Source organism: Ischnura elegans, chromosome 3 (genome assembly GCF_921293095.1).
Source record: "Ischnura elegans chromosome 3, ioIscEleg1.1, whole genome shotgun sequence".
NCBI lineage: Eukaryota > Metazoa > Arthropoda > Insecta > Odonata > Coenagrionidae > Ischnura > Ischnura elegans.
In genome coordinates, this window is record NC_060248.1 from 75,573,891 (window position 1) to 75,593,431 (window position 19,541).

General features: G+C 37.4%; 1 protein-coding gene across 1 annotated transcript in view; it reads left to right on the top strand.

The window, feature by feature from the left end:
* LOC124156027 overlaps positions 1 to 19,541 on the top strand; it is a 346,266-nt gene that overhangs the window by 91,997 nt on the left and 234,728 nt on the right. The window contains exon 2 of the mRNA XM_046530314.1: positions 9,065 to 9,134. The gene's annotated coding sequence lies outside the window, so the exon portion shown is untranslated. The remainder of the gene's footprint in view (positions 1 to 9,064; positions 9,135 to 19,541) is intronic.

The window sequence follows — 19,541 nt, forward strand, 5'->3', positions numbered from 1 at the left end:
GGATGTGGGCAGCTGGGATTGGGAAGACCGCGAGGGGGGATGGGACGTATAGCAATCGGGTAATGACGCGTGCATCCTTCTCCATATAGCCATCGCGATACTCAAAAATAACTTCAAGCTGGCACAAAATGGTTTCTTAGTATCATCAATCATAAGCTAAAACAAACAAACAGAATAAGCTCGAGTGCAACTCAATTTAAAAATTTAGATATACCAAACAGTTGGGCGTGCAGGATAAATACACGAAGGAAAAACAATTGGCAGTAATTAATTCATAAGAACAAAGAAAATGACAATTTTATTTATTTAATCCATATTTTATCTAGAGTGATTTATCTCATCTTTAAACAAGTAAAGATTGATAGAGAACAAATTAGATTTAATCCTGTAACCTTGGGTTTGAATACTGATAAAGCCATTCAAGGTGGGACAAAATAGTAAAAACGATGAATTTTTACAATCACATTATTCCACAGAAAGCGTATACAATTATAAGCAATTTTTATGCTCATGTTTTACGTCAACCCTTTAACAGACCACAGCGTTTACGCATCCATAGTAATATGAAAATAAAATAATTTATTCAGAGTTTAAATCGATGTAGACGATGTAAATTCTTCTTTAATTTCAAAGCAATGATTAAACATCATATACATTTTTGTGTTTTCCTTTCCGGTATAATGGAATCAAAAAATTTTAAAACATTTCTTAAAACTTTTGTGTTTGAATTCTTTCGCTCTCTAAACAAACATGTTGTGTGCACAAACATTTCCATAGGTTAAACATATTTTTGAACACAAAATTCTCCATTTTACTCAAATACGCAGGAGTATAAAGCACTCCACGGTTAAAATTGTGTTTCTGCAATGGTGATTTATCAGTCGATAGTAAATACATTAGAAATCATGGAGAATCTTTAAGGGCATTGATCTGAAACGCGGAAACGAAGGCACTTAAATCCATTTATTTAACTTTCGTTCCAGGAGATGAAACCATTACGTAATTTGATCACTTGAGCTTCATCTGAAGTCAGAAAGCGTTAACTGGGAGTCATAACCGTAAGAAAATTTTTTGAAGCATTACAAATGCTCTCACTCTTCTTACAAAACATCATGAATATATTGAAATGCATTCACGTCAATAAATTAGCCTGAAAAATAAATGTCTCAATTCAATTTCGGAAAGCCATTCCTTTTGCAATCACAGCCCTCGAGAGAGCAATTACCTCATCGAGAAATCCACTGAATCGTCTTTTACTTCAGATCCGCTAGCATCCTCATTTATTAATTATGTGGGAATTTATCAATGGCCAATTCAAATGCTGTAATTTTAGGTGCTTATAATTTTACTACCTTTACCTGTGAAAGTGAGGTCAGTGGTCAATGAAGTACTTACTTCTAATTCCTCCTGTTTCGGCCCCGCAATCGACCTCCCTCCCGGAGAGATATTCGATTATGCAACCTGCATTAATTTATCTCTCGCCATTACACTCAATGGGTGACTCAATTTGATTATGGTTGCCACATAACTCCTCAAAATTTGGCTATTTATGAATTAACGGGGTGCGTTGTTGATTATTGGGTTTTGGGATCGGACTACTGGCTAAGGGTCACGCGGTTCTAATATCGGTTAAAGCATTTGGATACCATCGTGCAAAAATCCTCTCGGAGCAAGGTGTTCTAGGAAGAGAAAATGACACTCCTTTCCAGAATATTAGAACTTAACACGTCCGTGGGTTAACTCTAACCCCCCGTTCCAAACCGACTTGGAGTTAGACCAGCGAGTTCATAAGAACGAATAGGGTTATTAACCCAGCAAACACTAAGGGTAATAAACCCTGGCCAATAATAATAACTTCTGGACAAGTAACTATCTACTTACATCTGCGTATCCATAGCAGGTATAGGGTTATTAACCCAGCAAACACTAAGGGTAATATACCCTGGCTAATAATAACTATAACCCCTAGCCAAGTAGGTATCTACGTACATCTACGTATCCACTCATACATTTGCAGCTGACAGTCGCCGGGGTAATAAATCGAGCAAATAATAGATGGGGCGTGGATTTACTGAAAACCTACGATTATGATTGGCGAGCTTAGGTAATATCCTGCTCGCTCATCTATTTTTCAGCGAGCAAAATCCGATAATCCGTTACTTTGCAGGCATCTGAGCCCATTTCCGTAGCTCGGGATTCTTTCCTACGTGGGCTTATAACCACAGGGTGGGCCGGAATGTCGCTTGGCAAGGGCAATAGGAAACGCTTGGGGAGGACGAAGAGGTGTAGTCTCCAACGACCGTTTACGGAACACGAAAAAAAATGCGAGTTGCGTAAACTTAAGGACATGAGAATTATTCTCACTTCGCCAACGTCAGCTTTTTTTTCCAGCCACCTTTCTCCATGTAAAATCTCATTACACTCTTCCCACCAGTATAACCTCGAGGTCACGTGCAAAAGGAAAATAGATAATGGACATTTCTTCTCAGCTTATGTTCTCTGGTGCAACTAACGGGCACCTCATTTTTGTAATATTTGCATTTTTAAAGATTTAATTTATTAATTCAGCGATTTAAAGGCACAATGAGGTATCACATCAAAATATGCAATAAATGTATATCACTTGCATTTTAGTGTGCCTCATGAACAATGGTTTACGTTGAGACAGCAAAAGCAAATCAACCAAAATAGGCTTCCCCCCAAAAAGTTAACGTAATCATGAAGTGCATACCATACGCAGCATAAAAAAGACGATAACGCAAAAAATATTTTATAAAGAAATAATATACAAATACACGAATACTCCTGAGTTTATTTATCTCATTACACTCATGTCTACCTTAATGCCAATGTATTATAATCCCTTCAGTTTCCCTAGTAAAAATATTGTTTACGGTTTTTTCTGAAGTAACCAATTATTGCGGTATTTTTTATAAATGGCTGATAACGTTTTGCCAACGAATATCTAAGAATTCAGATTTGAAGTTTGAATTTGTAAAAGTCTTCATGTATTTCGTTGACTTAATGGCACTTAGGCTAGGTTTCCAAGAAATCACCGATAGAAAGAATAATTCACATTTTTAATCACAGAATAACATCATGGATGGCGATTTACCCAAATAAAATTGGATTACCCTTATAGAGGATTAACATTTTTACGTTTCCTTTCGAGCATGATTTAGCAGGTTATAAAGATATCGTACAGTGAATTTTTCAATAAAAAATTATTATTATAAACCCAAAAAATACGTAAAATTGACAATAGTTAATATTAAATATGAAATTTCTTATCTGAACAAATAACATTACACTTGTTACTCATAAACGAATTCGATGGAAAATTAGCGTACACTAATCCGTTCTGCTTAACGGTATAGCGAATTCTTATTCACTAAAATATGGCAAGTCAGAGCTTCCGCTACCATTTTCCTATCAAAGAAAGCATGCCACATCAATAAAATATAGATTGTTCTCAATTGCCTTTACTAACGCTAATTCCATACGCATATTAAAACTTCCTGAGCCACTCAACTCCTTTGGCGATGTATTTTGAATGACGAAGCAGGCGGTCTTGTAAAAATCCCACATAAATTTCCTTCACATTTCATCTAATATAGCACGGCATCACCTCCGGGGGGTCTGCATAGAGGAAGCATCCTGGCCGAAGCCCACCCCGCTCTGTACTGAGGATTACGCTACCCTTCAGGCATATTTAAGGAGGTCATAAAATATCGTACTGCAAATTTTTCATTGAATAAATATCATTGGAAACTTCGTAAAGAAATTAATAGCATTTCCAATAGTTAATGTGAAACCTGAAAGTTCTTTACTAAACATCTTCTCAATCGCCTTTATTAATGCCTATTCCATTGACGCATTGAAACTTCCTGAGCCACTCAACCCCTTTGGCGATCCATTTTGAATGACGAAGCAGGCGGGCTTTCAAAAATCCCACGTAAATTTTCTTCATGTTTCATCTAATGCAGCCCGGCATCACCTCCGGGGGGCGGTCTGCATTGAGGAAGCATCCGGGCCGTAGCCCACCCCGTTCTTTCCGCCTTGATCTTCCATCTCCACCGCACGCTTATCCTCCCCTTGGGCTGACCACAGCCTCCTTCTCTTCCGGTCATCTCGACCCTCGCAACTTTCGCCGCCTCTCTTCCCCGCACCCTCCCACGGCTCACGACCTCAGATCCCCTCCCTCCATCCCAAACATAGATCTGAGAGCTCCACATACTTTCTCTGCTTTCTTCTTCCATCTTGCCTTTCTCCAGATCTTGCACTTCCTCATTCTCTTCCGTATCGTGATGATGGAAGGAAACATCAAAATTTTGTTACTATCCACAATTCAAACTTAACCGACTTCTTTTCTTTATTACTACGTCGTAACGAAATTTATTTGGTTTACGCGTAAGAAGTTAAAAACCTAAAAAAGGATTTAAGAAACCTAGAAAAAATAAATTAATTGCTCGCATATTTTCCCACTGATAGTTAGGAAATGTATCTAATTTCGATTTCTTGATTTGAAATCAGGTTTTCATGTGATTGCTAATTCTCTTCCATTTTCTTTCATACTACTCCCTAACGAAATTTATTTATATCGCGCATAATAAATTATAAACCTAAAAAATTATATTTTATTCAAACTTAGGTTTTTATGAAAACTATTTACGGGCTACCGTCATTCTCAACGTTGGTCTAGGTCGTTATAAGTTTTATAAAAGTGCAGCAAATTAAAAAATATTGTGTGTTCTTCCATAATTACGATAAATAATTCAACCAAATAACAATAATAATTCAACAAAATATGAGTGTATTGTTTTTATTTTCTTGTTCATTGTACCATTTGAGGCCCAGGTCAGTTAAAGTTTGAATGAAGTGCAGAAAATTACAAAAGGCTGTGTCTTATTCCACCATCATGACTGAAAATGTCCACCAAATAACGCCTGAGTGTATCCTCTCGCTACGTAGGCATTCCAACGTTCCAACGTTCATATAAGGCGAGATGTGCCCATATGAGGAAATAATTTCCTCTCGTCGGATCTTATTTAATATTTCCTTGGCGCATTATTTTTATAAACTTATTCCTTGTTCTACACGCTTTTTGACTTCAGTTGAGCGTGAGTTGGACGGGTAGTACAACGGCATTTTATTAGTTGATGAAAATCCATTTTTTTCATATTTTTAATGAAAATCTGAGTTCAAACTAAACAATTATTTGTTTTAAGTTTTGTGTTTAAATTCATCTGAGTAATGCAAATACATTTCGTCACTGGGTCGTATTGAAAAAAATCAACACGATATTCAATTACGGACGAATTTCATGGGAGTGTGAACATCCGCCCGCAAGTAATAAATGCGAAGAAATAACTTTCCTGAATTTAAATATTAAAAATTCTATATCAAGTGAAATAGTGCACATCTCACAAGTCATACTATGAATTGAATTAACTATGATAGATACATGTAAACGGTATGACTGCATATGATGCCGTGTTCAAGGACTGTGAAATAAATAATGCTGTGCTTATCCTTCATTTTTTCATCAAAAATACTTATATTTAAAATTACTAGAGGAAAATTAGATACCTGTAAACAATAATCATCGATACAAAATAAAACGTAGAAATTTCTGCACAATTATAATCATCTTCATTAACACAGGTCAACAATCCTAAGATTGGTTTGACGAAGCTCTCCAGTCAATTCTCCTATCAACTAATATTTCCGCACCTAAGTATTTCTTCTCTTTTGAATCATTCTTACTTGTTCCATATATTTTATTATAGGTCTTCCTTTTCTATTCTTGCCATATACTTATCCCTCGACGATTGTCTGCAACCGGCTAAATAATCATCGAATTATAAAAAATAATCCTAATAAAATAGATCATTACGGACAAAAATGATCTTAACATTGATCGACTTCCTCTGATTGGCAAATAATACGGGCAAAATGATTGACGGAATTGATAACCAGAATCACAGAAAAATAAATAAAGTTTTCGCATGATTTCCCATTTTTACTTAGGAAATACGCCCAATCATGAAGACTACCATGGAAAGAAGCAAGATCCTCGGCTAAAACACTGAGTCGTAGGTCAATGACCGATCCATGCCTCATACCGTCATGACGTTAGCTGCCTCCGTCTCCACGGAGCCGAGAAAGACACCCACTTACATCGCACGCGGAGAAAAAAAATACGTAGGCTTTAAAAAAAGAAGCTGAGGCCAATAAAAGCGATGTTAATACATGATAAAACAGCTTTATATGGCTACTCTCTACCGTCTTACTTGTCATTCGGGTTTCATGAAAACGATCACGGATGGGAACGCAATTATATTACAAAGCTCATGAGATAGTGATGTAAATTTCATTTACAAGCAAAAATACAGATTATCTGAGATGGATACCTATGCCTAACTTTGTGTGAATAGAGCTCTCTGATTTTATCGACACGATTTCTTAATATAACGCTTTCTTCCGTTTATTCTATACCAATGATCGACCGTTACATTTACATTCGAATGGGTTTGAAAGCATTTTTACTCCCCTTATTTATGCCACCGAAATTATCATACGAGGAAAGGTGAAAAGTCAGGGATATAAAGTTGACCATTTCCTTGAGGACCAGAAGAAATCCCAACGAAAGAAACGGTATTTTTATCCATGCTATAGTTTCAATTGCGATAGAATCTTACTCTGACATATTTCTGATATAACCCACCGGATAAATTTCTATGAAAATATTTCACGCCGAAATTGCATAAAAGGAACGGATTTTGTGTAAAATATACGAGAGAATTAGGTGTTTTCTAATTTTTGCATGAAGATTTTCACAGCTTCTTTTATCAATGTTGGTGGTTGCTTTCGGGAAATGCTGCGTAGGCAACGTTACCTGCTCGACGTACTATTCTACTGGGAGCGTTTTCAAGAGAATTACCCATTCTATTGAAAAAGAGAATGGGTGATTCTCTTGAAAACGCTCCTAGTAGAAGGAGTGAAACGTCGAGCAGCGATCGCCGAGTACCTATGCAGCATTTTCCGAAAGCAACCACCAACATTGTTTTCTAATTCGTCCAATTAAATGCATACTGCTACATTCAAGGAACGCTAGAACTATTTTCTCATATTTCCTCTCGACATCTTGCGTTTCTGCATGTAATCATATTTTGTTGAAAGGAAATTCAAAATCAAATTCTCCATATTTCCAAGGGAAATGGCTAATTTATAATATATCATAGAAAAATCAGACAACCTAGACAATCATGTGAAGTACTAGTACAACGAGAGTCATAAGTTCATATCTGCTGGCGCTAGGACATCTTAATGAGTCATTTAGAAAACGGCATTAATTACCCAACTAAAAAATCTGATGAATAACTTAGCAATTGCTTAGAGTGATACACTTTAAAATACCTAAGCTTCCAAGAAGCACAAGATTAGCAAGAGAAGAGATAGAAATTGAAAGTCTGGGAATGCATAAGTCTATTTCCTCCCACTTTTCTCTTGAATGCTAAACCTTAGGTACGATGACTTTCTATTCTCTATGCTGACAAAGAAATTTCTCTTCGACTCTGTCTGAGCCCACTCTTTATTTCGAACCTCGGTTTCTCCCGCCGACAAGTCTTCCTTCGAGAGGCCAATACCTCGTCTTCCACGACTGATGAACCGAGAGCACTTTTCTTTTTTCATTAGTGCTCCACTGACTCCTATGCTAATCCAAGGCCAACGGCCTTGCGGCCGCTGCGCTACGAGATCCCAGGCGCCAGAGAAGTTCTCAATGCCCGATCGCTGTCATGTACCGACGACAAAGTCTCGTCCCAGAGAAACTGCCGTGCACTAGTTCCGCCTCGACAAACAGATCCTAATCACAAACTTTGTAATTATTTTTGAACAAACGTAATTCAAAATATTGCGTCTTCTTTTGACTTTATTTGATGCTAAAAGGGATTATAATTAATAGTAGCGGGCGTAACTTGATGTACATCCATAATCGCAGGAATAGAAGGATCAACCACTTTCCTATTTTCACATAGTAATTTAATGACGCCGACCACTGACTGACAAAGAAATTTCTCTTCGACTCTGTCTGAGCCCACTCTTTATTTCGAACCTCGGTTTCTCCCGCCGACAAGTCTCCCTTCGAGAGGCCAATACCTCGTCTTCCTCGACTGATGAACCGAGAGCACTTTTCTTTTTTCATTAGTGCTCCACCTTGATCAAGATCACCTTGATAATGTTACTCTGTAACGAAACCATGGTCGGTGCCAATAAATTGCTATGTGGAAATAGCAAAATTGTTGATCCTTCTATTCCTGCTAAAAGGGATTATTTAATTTGACAGCACATCTATGCAGATTAGTACATAAATGCATTCAACCAGTACGTTTCCAGGAGTTTAGGCGGAATCAATTGCAAACTAGGAGCAAAAGTTTTTTCTTTTCCCAATATCTTTGACTTGAGTATTCCATTAAAGAGATAACGACTCTTCAAGATCTAAGGATTGAATATCTATCTAAATAAGTGAGGAAAATATTTGTATACTATGCTATACTCTGTCCTATACTTGTAGCACGTCGTAAATTAAAAGAAAGTCAATTATTGTAATAAATAAAATTTATATTTCCCAATTAAATCATTTCTATATCTACGTATATGTAGTGCCTAATTGGTGCACGAATTTGCTCCCAGACGCAAAGAAGAAGACAAACTCCGTGAATTTCATGTATTTATTTCGTGAATTGATTTTATCGGGAATCTGGAAGTTGAACCCGAATTATTATAACACCTCTACGGGACTTGGAAATGCCACAAAATTCAACAACTGGAGCTATTAATTAAATTATAGAGTAATATTCAATATCTTATTATCTTACTTTACCATATTGTAGATGATTAGCTTTGATTGTTAGAAATATGAGTGTAATCGAAGGTGTTATTCTTCATTTTTCATTCATTCTTTCAAATTTCATACTGGTTACATTTTTCGCATAGATATAATGCAAAAGGAATTAAACCCATGAATATGTGCATCAAATCGAACTTTTTTTCCTGATTACAGATTGGAGAGGTTTCAAAACGGAAGGAAGACGTCACTGCATTACCTTGATGGATATTTACAGCTGATTCAGGTAATTAATAAATCTAATTGAGTACCTTGCGTTAAACCTTGAGAGATAGAAGGGGGATAAATTTTAGAAATGGATACTACTTTGAATTAACATATGGGCAGTAAACATAACTAATATTTTGGAGCACTTTTGTTATTATATTTCATACGTGTATTACATTTTATTTCATTATGCAAAACGAACATCACGTCACACCAACAAACTATTTTCAACATGTGGAAAATAACATAAAAAAATGACTAAATAATATAGCTCGCATAACATTCTTTGGCCATGCATTTTAGCATAAAACAAATAGGCATACCTTTTATTGTCATGATCTCTTAAATTAACTTTTGAATGCTAGATTTACATATGTATCCAATCATGTGTCAAGCATCAGTCCTCGAGTTTCCTTAAACCTATTTTTTCCTACGCGTTTTACCATATTTCTGCATTTTTAAATACGTCCAGCTTCACCCCATCTCAAAAAGTTTTGAGTAAAAATATAAATTAAAGAAAAGGAAATGCTTAATGGAACATTTCTCTACCCGCCCGATGCTCATGTAAACATCTCTTTGAGTAATACACAAATCCATTCTTGTCACTGAGACCTCACTTATAGAGCGATAAGGCTGCATTTTGAGTCTTTCATTAGAGCCAATATTTCCGAATTATAAACGCATAAATTATTATCTAAGCTTGAGAAAAAAAGCACAGTTGATGATGGGTTAAGTTGATTTTAAAATTCATCAAATTGATGACTTGAAAAAAATCACAAAAACGGCGCATCTGACGTTTCCCCGCGGTCCATTCCCAATGGCGAAAAACGAGGGAATTAATGGAAAACGTCTCCTGACGGATAGCTCCGCGACGGCTGATCCATTAGCGAGCCGCGGCTGCAACACGGTGAGAACCCTTCGTCAGAGCCTCGGGAATCGTCGAAACACTCGCCGCAGTCCCCCGACAACGCCTCAACCAACCGCCTCTTTAATTACACCCTATTTTCCACCGCAGCGGAAGAAAGACTGGTGACCTCCCGGTCAATTTGTTCGCCGCATAATCCATCCATCAACTCTCCCTTCCATCCTCCTTCAGTCGTCTATGATTCTCGTTCTTGTCTTTAGAGGAAGAGACCACGAACGGTGTGAGAAAAAATGAATAATCGACTAGTACCTATACCTACTACGGAACCTCTCCACGCCGCGCCGTGTCGTCCTCATCGTTAAGCTCCACACGGAATGAATAGCTATGCAGAGATAGTGGCGTGGAACTACACGGATTTTAACTTGCCGAACCGATTTTTTTAATCTTTTGAATGTTTTTACTAAGGATTCTCTGCACACCGTGTCATTTCGTGATAGTTAAGCCACACAGAATAAATATACAGAGATAGTGGCGTGGAAATACATGGATTTTAACTCGTCCAAACGATTTTTTTATCTTTTGAATGTATTTTACAGATGAATACCTGCACATCGTGTGATTTTGTGATCGTCAAGCCGCAAGGATTAAATATTCAGAGATGGTGGCATGACAATACACGGATTTTAACTTGCCAAAACCATTTTTTTTCTTTTTCAAAACGACGTTGTTTCATGGTGATTAATAATTTCATTAGGCAATTATTTTATGATCTTTATCAATTTTAGCCATGATCATACCTGAAGTTAGCCCTGCGACAATACTAAATTTTCGATAAAAACGCGTATTCATTCTATTCAATGTGGGGAAAAAAAATTTTAACTCTCATGCCAAAGTGAAAATTTAACGACCAAAGAGCGACAATATGCACCACATAGGTTTACACAAAATATGCAATCGAATGCCTAAATTGAATTTGCTGTTCGCAGGGAAATAGTTGTGACCTATTAAGTTGAAGTTATTTCGGGTTTCCGTGATTAAGTGGATTCCGTGATTTCCGGATTAAGTGATTACAGGAAAAATAGTAAAAATGAGGACCACAAGCCACGCAAATGCTACTAAAGTGACAGCTTAGGACGATGAACCAACAAATTGGAGATATGAACATTCCAGTTGCACCAAAATTGAAACGCAGGATCAGAATAAATGCGATCGCGATAAATAATCGCGATTAATGACTAATATTCCGTTGGATAAAGCCAAAGAACAGATTTTTAACAATAATTATAATCAAATTAGCTTAGTTTTTAGGAAAGTGATTCAAACGCTATAATTTATTCAGCCGATTGTTATTCTCGCTCGTGTCTTTATCGCGAGTGATTGTAATACGATCGGAATTTGTTGCATTTGATTTTTTTCATTCCGTCCTCTCACAATGAGGGTTTTCCAGGGAGATCCATCGGAATGAAAACTATTTATCTCACTTAATTTCTATCGCGTTGTCAAGCCCTCGGATTAAAGTACTCGTATCGTTATATAAAAACAAGTCGGAAATAATTCCAATCAGTTTCATGCACTCATGCCCTCTGGCCGGTTCATTGGTTCCTTCTACCTACGCATGAACTGGGGAGAAGAGGGACTCAAAAAAGAAAGCTCTAGAGAGAATTGGGCGAAGAAAGGGTGAAAGGGACCTCCACTGGGTTCGAGACTCACGAGAGAGGAGACGTGGGTGACCAGGCTCCCACTGCCACACTCCTTATCAGGAAGGTTGAACTTTCTTCCGTCCCATCCATTCCTCCAACCCCACCCCTCGCTTCTACATCCCCTCCTGTCCGCCCTACAACCACCTGTATACATCTCGTCTCCCTCCCATCCACTTCTCCTTTGAGTCCCCCGTTTCTCGCTACCCTTATCCCACCATCCTGTCAGTACCTTTTACGGAGATAGCTTCATGGCTGAGCGATGTAAAACTAATGCTGTTCGCGTACGAAATTGAAAAATATTTTTTACCACTCACTATTTGTTCCTCAGTCATTCTAATTAGAGACTTCAAAAATGTGAACCGCGTTGCTATCATTTCAGTTTCCCCTTGGAAGTAGTCTAATATTTTCCATGTGTCATTGTCGCAATATGAAAAACACTAACTTAGCCGAATAATTAAAACTCCCAACTCTCGCCACTAATATAACCACTGTGTAGGTGAGTTTGAAGGTGAGAGTTTCACAACAGCAATTAAATATCACAATAAGAATAACATTTACTTCTCTTCTCAAGCCACCATAAGGATCATATATTCGTTAACAATCACCTGCACGAGATTCCATCCCTTGGGACGCAGAAAACTTAGCTTTATTCTTGCTCCTCCCTTCCCATAAATTTTGTTACACAATAGATACACACCTTACCGAAGAACGCAAGAGCGAAGAAATATTGGACAATCTCCAGTGAAATTCTTTGCAAGCATCTAAGCCTACGCTACCTTCATATGGAAATCCAAACTGAAGAGCACGAGGAAAAAAACCTACGCGTGGACGCATCTCTGACGCTTAGCACGCTTGAAAAAGTATTTGTTGTATATACCTCACCAATTTTGCCAAAAAACGGTGCCATGATGCCTCGCTTGGTCGTATAAAAGCTAGGTATGCGCATTTAAGTGACTTAGATGACAGTACAGAAAGTAAAAAAATAGCTTAAGGTTAACAAATCATAATATACTCAATAGTAGGACGCCGACTGTTATAACACCAGTGTTTCCCCAATTTGAGCTTGAAAACTAAGCAATACCTATATAGAAGCATATAAGAAGTGCTTTGGCATCCAGAGGTCTTTAAAATGGTAAAATCAGAGTTCATTAACCTGCCAAAATGTTGGCATTATACTTTTTAGGAAAAAAAAAACATTTTACTTCCGCGAAATTTTAGGAGCTTACGTATAAATACTTGACTAAATATCGAATAAAATGATGGTTACCGAGAATTAGTAAAACAATTCATGCATGGCATATAAGTGATAACAATGATAACAATCAGTATGCTTCATCGAGGAGTTAACATAATTCCTCCGTTAATTACAGATTGAGCGCAAAATTTGAAATTTCTTCAGCAGAAGGAGAAAATTTGACGCTTGATGAAATAAACAACTTCGCGTTTCGGATATTTCCTGCCTCTCAGTCAGAGTTCGCGAGGTAAATTGGAGGGCTAAGAAAATTCAATCATGTACAAAAAATGGGTGCACACTTCTGAGAATTTCCGCTCCATTTTCTATGTTTTGCACTTAACACTTATATTCCCCGCGCTCTAAACGTCTATAGCTCGTCCAAAATTCATACAGAATTATTAAATTCAGTGGTTCGATTGAATTTTATAATTTAGACTTTCAAACAGAGAACTTGTACCAGTTTCCAGAAACCGGATATAAAATGTTGACGTGAATGTAGTGATGGGTCGGTTCGATTCCTCGATTCTTCGATTCCTCGATTCTCGGCCAAGAACCGGAATCGAAAACGAGTACTTACCAAGGCGAAAAATCGATTCCGATTCCAGCAGTACTTCAAACAACAAAATATACGACCGCATTTCCAATAGTCATTTGAATTTTCGCGCCGTAATCGTAATAATAAAACACATATCTTCTTGGGATGTGCGAGTACTCGAAAATTCAAGTCGATCGAATAGTTGGTACTCGACTCGAGCGTTTCGAGTAGCATTACGGATGTCGAGTCGAGTAGTTAAGGTTGCAGAGCTTTCGAGGCTAGTAGGTCCAGCAATCTGCCGACAGGAAGCGCTATCATGAAACTCATGTAATACTGCAGTTTTTAAAGCCGATAAGTCATTCTAATGATTTGGCCTGGTAGTTTCAGCCTGCCGAATTCACTATTGTTGTTGTCGACGTGGGCGCCGAATACCTTTACGCCAGCCGCGGCGGCCGATCGTCTTCCTACCCCGCGCACACTGGTCCGAAATCGGAAAAAGCTGGAATAAAGTCCAAAATGACCTTTTTGGGGATAGAGACTGGAAAATCAGCGTAAATACTCATAAATCATTACCAAATATTGATTTAATTGCCATTTTACATAATTGCGAACCTTTAGTGAGATACAGAGGCCCAAACATGACCAATTTTTCAATGCCACACGAGATATATATCACGCGATATCGCTTTTCCTCAAAAAATCTTCGAATTTATCCAAGTGGTTTTGCGTTGGTATGAGTTTTGTGGAATTAAAAACGCAATATTCCTTTGATCTGCTGCTTTGCCTATACTTTCAATGACTTTTGAAGATTTTGGCTCTCATCTGTCTGGTTTTACAAGGCAAAATGGCCGACCCGTTTTTCACGTGAAATTTGACATTAAGTAGACATTATCTTTCGTTTACGAAAAATATAACTCGGAAAATTTGAACCACAATGTAATGTAGAGATGTCTAAAGAGTACTAAGTAGAAATCTTGAAAAAAAAGTTTGCGACGAAGGAAATAAGATCGATTTTTCAATCGCGCGTCAAGGCTGACCTACACGCCGCGGACCTCTGAGGCTCGGTAACTGAGGCCGATTTTTCAAGTTTTTTAAAACATTAGTCTTGAAAATCGTCATTCAAAGCATGGATAATGGTCTTCATTGACTTAAAACACTAAACTGAGGATATTAAACAGGATTATGTATAGATCGACTTGAACATTTAGCGCATTACTCGAGTGAAAATACTAAGGATTGGATATTTTTCAGAACCATCCCGCGCGTAAGAAATATGCCTCGGGTATTGAAGTAAAGTGAAGAGATTAAGTCAGCATGCTTAAGAGAGAGAAAAATGAACTCTTTCCGTGAAAGGCAACAAGCGATACCCTTTTTCCCTTTCCACCCTCGCCGAGGAGAGTCGCGCGGTAGGGGGAGTTTACACACCACAAGGCTCTTTTAGCCTTTTTTTATTACTGCGTCCGTCCGATGTAATATTCATTTGTAGCGTTTATTTTCTTTCTTGAACTTAAAAAAGCAAGAGATTTTAAGGTTGATTGAATGACGTGAGAAGTATAGCATTTTTTTTGGCTCTACAAAACTAAAGTTTAGTTCTATAGTTGTTCGCTTCGTCCACTTGAATTCCATTAAGATTCAAGATCCAACAAATCGTTGACATAATTTTTAATAAAAATTCCAAAGTCTCCGAAATCTTGCAATTTTGGTGGGAAAGTACTTGTCCAATAACACACATGTGTAGCAAAAGGCAATTTTCTGCAGGCAGTAATACTGTAACATGGAGACGTCAAAACCTGCTGGCTGAGCATGTAGAATAATTGGATTTTCTGCTTGAGAATTTGAAAGGGCCAAATATTACATGATTCATATACGTAGTATGTAATCTTTGTTACAGCTATGAAAATTCATGTACTCAGGGCTCTCCTTTGTAGTTTGGATATATATATATATATTGTCGACATATTATGAGTGCCAATATTCTAAAGTAATACCTATCATGTAACACCACTTTTCAGGTATGTTCTGTTTTGAAATTTAGCTATTATATTTGAATTACATAGTAATGATATGAAAGATTCTTTTGTCAACTGACTCTTTCACGGAGTAATATTTTTTAAAGTGGTTTTCTTATTGCCTGGAATTAAGTGATATTTTTCTTGGAGCCTATGGCATCAGAATCGATGGAATCGGTATCGGTGGAATCGGAATCGAAATGTCAGAATCGGAATCGGGATCGGAATCGATAAAATTTTGGAATCGACCCATCACTACGTGAATGTTTTTGAGATTTTATGCCCGCTAAAAATGATAGATACCGTGTTGAAACAAGATATTATGTGTACGTTCGTCAATAAACAGAATTTAAAAAATAATGCGAAAACTCATTGTAAGATAAACTTGAATATCCCGGAAAAAATAAAATAAAGGGATAAAATGTAAAGTATGGGAAAGATTTACTGTTAAGGTTAGATAAAACTGGTGAATTGGTAAAAAAATAGGAGAAATGTTCAGAGAAAATGCTTTCTAAGGGTAAGATGAAATCTCTTACACTAGGCGCTTGCCTTTATTGACCCCAGGAATATCTAGCTATCCGTTGGAAACTCTTTCAGTTTCGATAAACCAGCATAGTGAAGGTAAGCTCTTTGTCACGAATAGAATCCCCCATTGTAACAAATTCAAGCTAGCTTGAGAAATCACGAAATAGATGACGGATTGAACAATATCATGATAAGGAATCTTGTGACCTTATTTCCCGCATCAGCAACTCATCCAGACTATACGCCCCAGTTTCCTATCTCCAGAACATCTTTCCTTTCTGCACGCACGCGAGAAATAGTTCTTTTTTTTCCGCAGCCATTCTTCCGAAATATCCGCGACAAAAAAAAACTATTCTTGGAAGGCAAAAATCTCCAGAATTGAAGAGGTCACGAGTGCGGGAATCACTTTCATTCAAAGTTCCAGTCACGTCAGCAAAAAGAAAATGCTAAACTCCGACAAAACACACTCGGGTCAAGCAAAAAAATAAATTCCCGGGACCGTGATGAGAAAATCTGCGGAAAATATCCCCTTCAATGTTCTCAGGAGGTCTCACACCATTAATGGACCCTCTCAATGACTGTTCCAAAACGTAAAGGGGACTCGTGAAAGAAAATGATCAAAAAAACTTTTTTCGAACCTAAAACTCTCTCTCTCCTCGTGAGCGTATTCTTTCAGTTCATATCCCGTCATCCCATTTCATCCGACGTCGTATCATTTCCGACACAGGTCGTGGGAATATAAATCTTCGAGAAAGCGAGTAGCTCTTGTATACACACGCACACACACTGTCTTGTTTTGACGCCCACACAAAAGTCCACGACTCTTGGGGGAAAACGGTCTCACCCTTCGACTGTGCGCACATAAAGGACGCATAGTGGTCCCACGCGAGCGATTCGCTCGAAAATGAAGCAGAGGGGAAAATGAGATGTGTTGGCTTAGAGAAGGACAGGAGGTGCCAACGACCTCTGCGTGGATTCGTACCCCAATGGCACATTCTCGTTTCGCGTCATCCACGAGTCTGACTGCTTCCCTACACCTCCGCCCGTCCTAGATACGGCGAAATCTCCCTACCCGCCCTTCCTACTCAGCTACCCCCATTATTCATCCGTACAAGCCCCACTCCACCTCCACACATTCTCATCTCATTCGCACCTCTATAATTTTTCAACGCCCACCCGGGGCGAGCTAGGTTTTAGTTTAAGCATAAAAGATTTTTTTGTGTTCCAATGTCAGAATACTAAAGAATCCTTATTATATACGAATACAAATACGAATTTCTGAAGATCAAAGTGATTGGTACAGAGATTGGAGAAAATTTGATATTTTTTGGCTATTCATCAATAGGTTACGCATTATACACCTTTAATAATAGAAGTTAACGAACTCTCTTTCACTTTGTCCTTGCCAAACATCTTTTTTAATCTATGCAGCAATGTAAAAGATATAATCTTAAAACTAAAATTAGAGTCCCAAATTATGTCTTAGAAAAATAGTGGTTTTTATTTTTCATCATTCTTTTCGACGAAAGAAGTTTCAATCATTTGCAGACATTGTATTTCGTTCTCGAAGCCTGAAAAGCTCACCAGGAGAAGATTTTATTATCATGCAGTACACAGAAACTTTAAGGAGTGGAGGGAAAATCGTAAAAACTAAATGATTTCATTTTATGAAAAGGGGAAATTGTATAATAAAAATAAAAATCAGTGAGAATATGGGAGTATAAAAATGACACGCGGAGGGTAGAGGCTTCCAAAGGTTAAAATAAGAACCAAATAAAAATGGAAGATGATTTCTCTCCAGGATAACATAAATAGGTACAAGCTATGGTAAAATAAAAATGGAAAGTTTTATACGGGAATAATAAGGCGGTTGATTAAGTCAGCAGGTATTTCATAAGAAAGTTCTTTACTTCTGCCAAAAAATTGTAACTTAGATTTAATCATTTAGGCCATTATAGAGCTAAAAAATTATATCTTTTACTGAATATATATAAACTCTGATTTTTGAGCTTAAGTAATTTCTATTCATTTGATTTCGTAAATCTTTGTTTTCTTTTTTCACTTTTTAGGTCTGATACACAGGGTTTTTCAGATTCAATAAGGTCTCTTGCAAAATAAGCTCTGAGCCATAAAGCTGCGGAGACTTCAATGCCTAACTTTATGCAGAATGAAAAACATCCTACCGACTTTGGGATGAGAAGCAACTTTTTCAGGACAGAGTAATTTAATTGCGATAATATCAAGCTAGAATGTGTGTTTATAATGCTGACACCATTGAAAACTGCGGCGAAAGGGTATCTGTACCTTTGCCTGATGAAACTGCGAAGTGAACAGTAAACCAGAAAATGAACGTGATCGTTGATATTCATGCATTTTTGACCACACACCCCGCATCGGACAGACTTATGCTGAAAAAATAGAGTACCAACCAGTTTGTACGATACGCAATAATTCAATGCGTGGTTGAGTTGTGAAACCCTTCGCACAAAACTCATAAAATGTCGTCATAAACACGCAAACAGCCAGTACTTGGTACAAAACTTGAATTCACTCACTCAGACTTATTTGAAGAAAACGGGGTGACCATTTTAGGTGAAGGGGTCCGCAAGGTGCCGCTTAGAAAATGCGTAGGAAGTGGATTCCAAATGTCAAGAATCGGTCTGTTGGATGGAGGAATTCGTGGCCTTGTGTATAGCAGTCAATGCGGTTTGTATGGCCACTTGATTTTCTCTCTATGTCTTTTATTTAGAAAAAGTGAGAATATTGAGTTAAAAGGTGAACGGAGTTACGGCTTCAATTTGTTTGTTGCGTAAATCTCCGCACACCTTCCTTGATCACCTCATATATGTACACCTAAATTCTTTTGGAAACATGATAATGATATTAGCATATTGAGTGCAATAATTTAATTTAGATCATTGCAACAAAATTTTCAATTTCTACGACAATCAAGATACTAGTATAGTAAGTGTCGGAAGTTAATTTCGATCATTGCAAAACAATTTTTCAATTTCTACGGTAATCAAGATATTTGCAATTGTATGAAGCATGTGCGTTATTTGTTACCAATTCGAAAAAAAGAGTTTTTAAATGTTCCAAAACATCCTTCTCATAGAAGTTGGCACAGCTTTTCAAATTTAACTATGCAATAGTTGTTGGTTGAATTTTTTCCAAGACGAATAATATTTTGCAGTTAAACAAAAACACCTTAGAATTAGAGGCAACTCGGGTACATTGAAAAGGTGTTCATTGAGTATTTAACGCGTAAAAAATTTAATCATAGTTATAATTTAATTCTCTCTATAACACTATATGCTATTAAATAATAATAAAAACATCAGAGAGAGTTAAACAAGGTTCTGTAATCATAAAAACCGAACAGTCACGATAAATTACAATTAGAGGGAAATCGAATCGCACAAAAGGAACTTTCTCATTTGAGGACTAATAGTTGAGGCTTTCATAACGGACTAAATATGTGACAGGGAGTGTTAGGCCGATCGACGGAGCCATACCCTCATAAAACGAGGGCTTTCCCACCGACACGGGCGACGTATA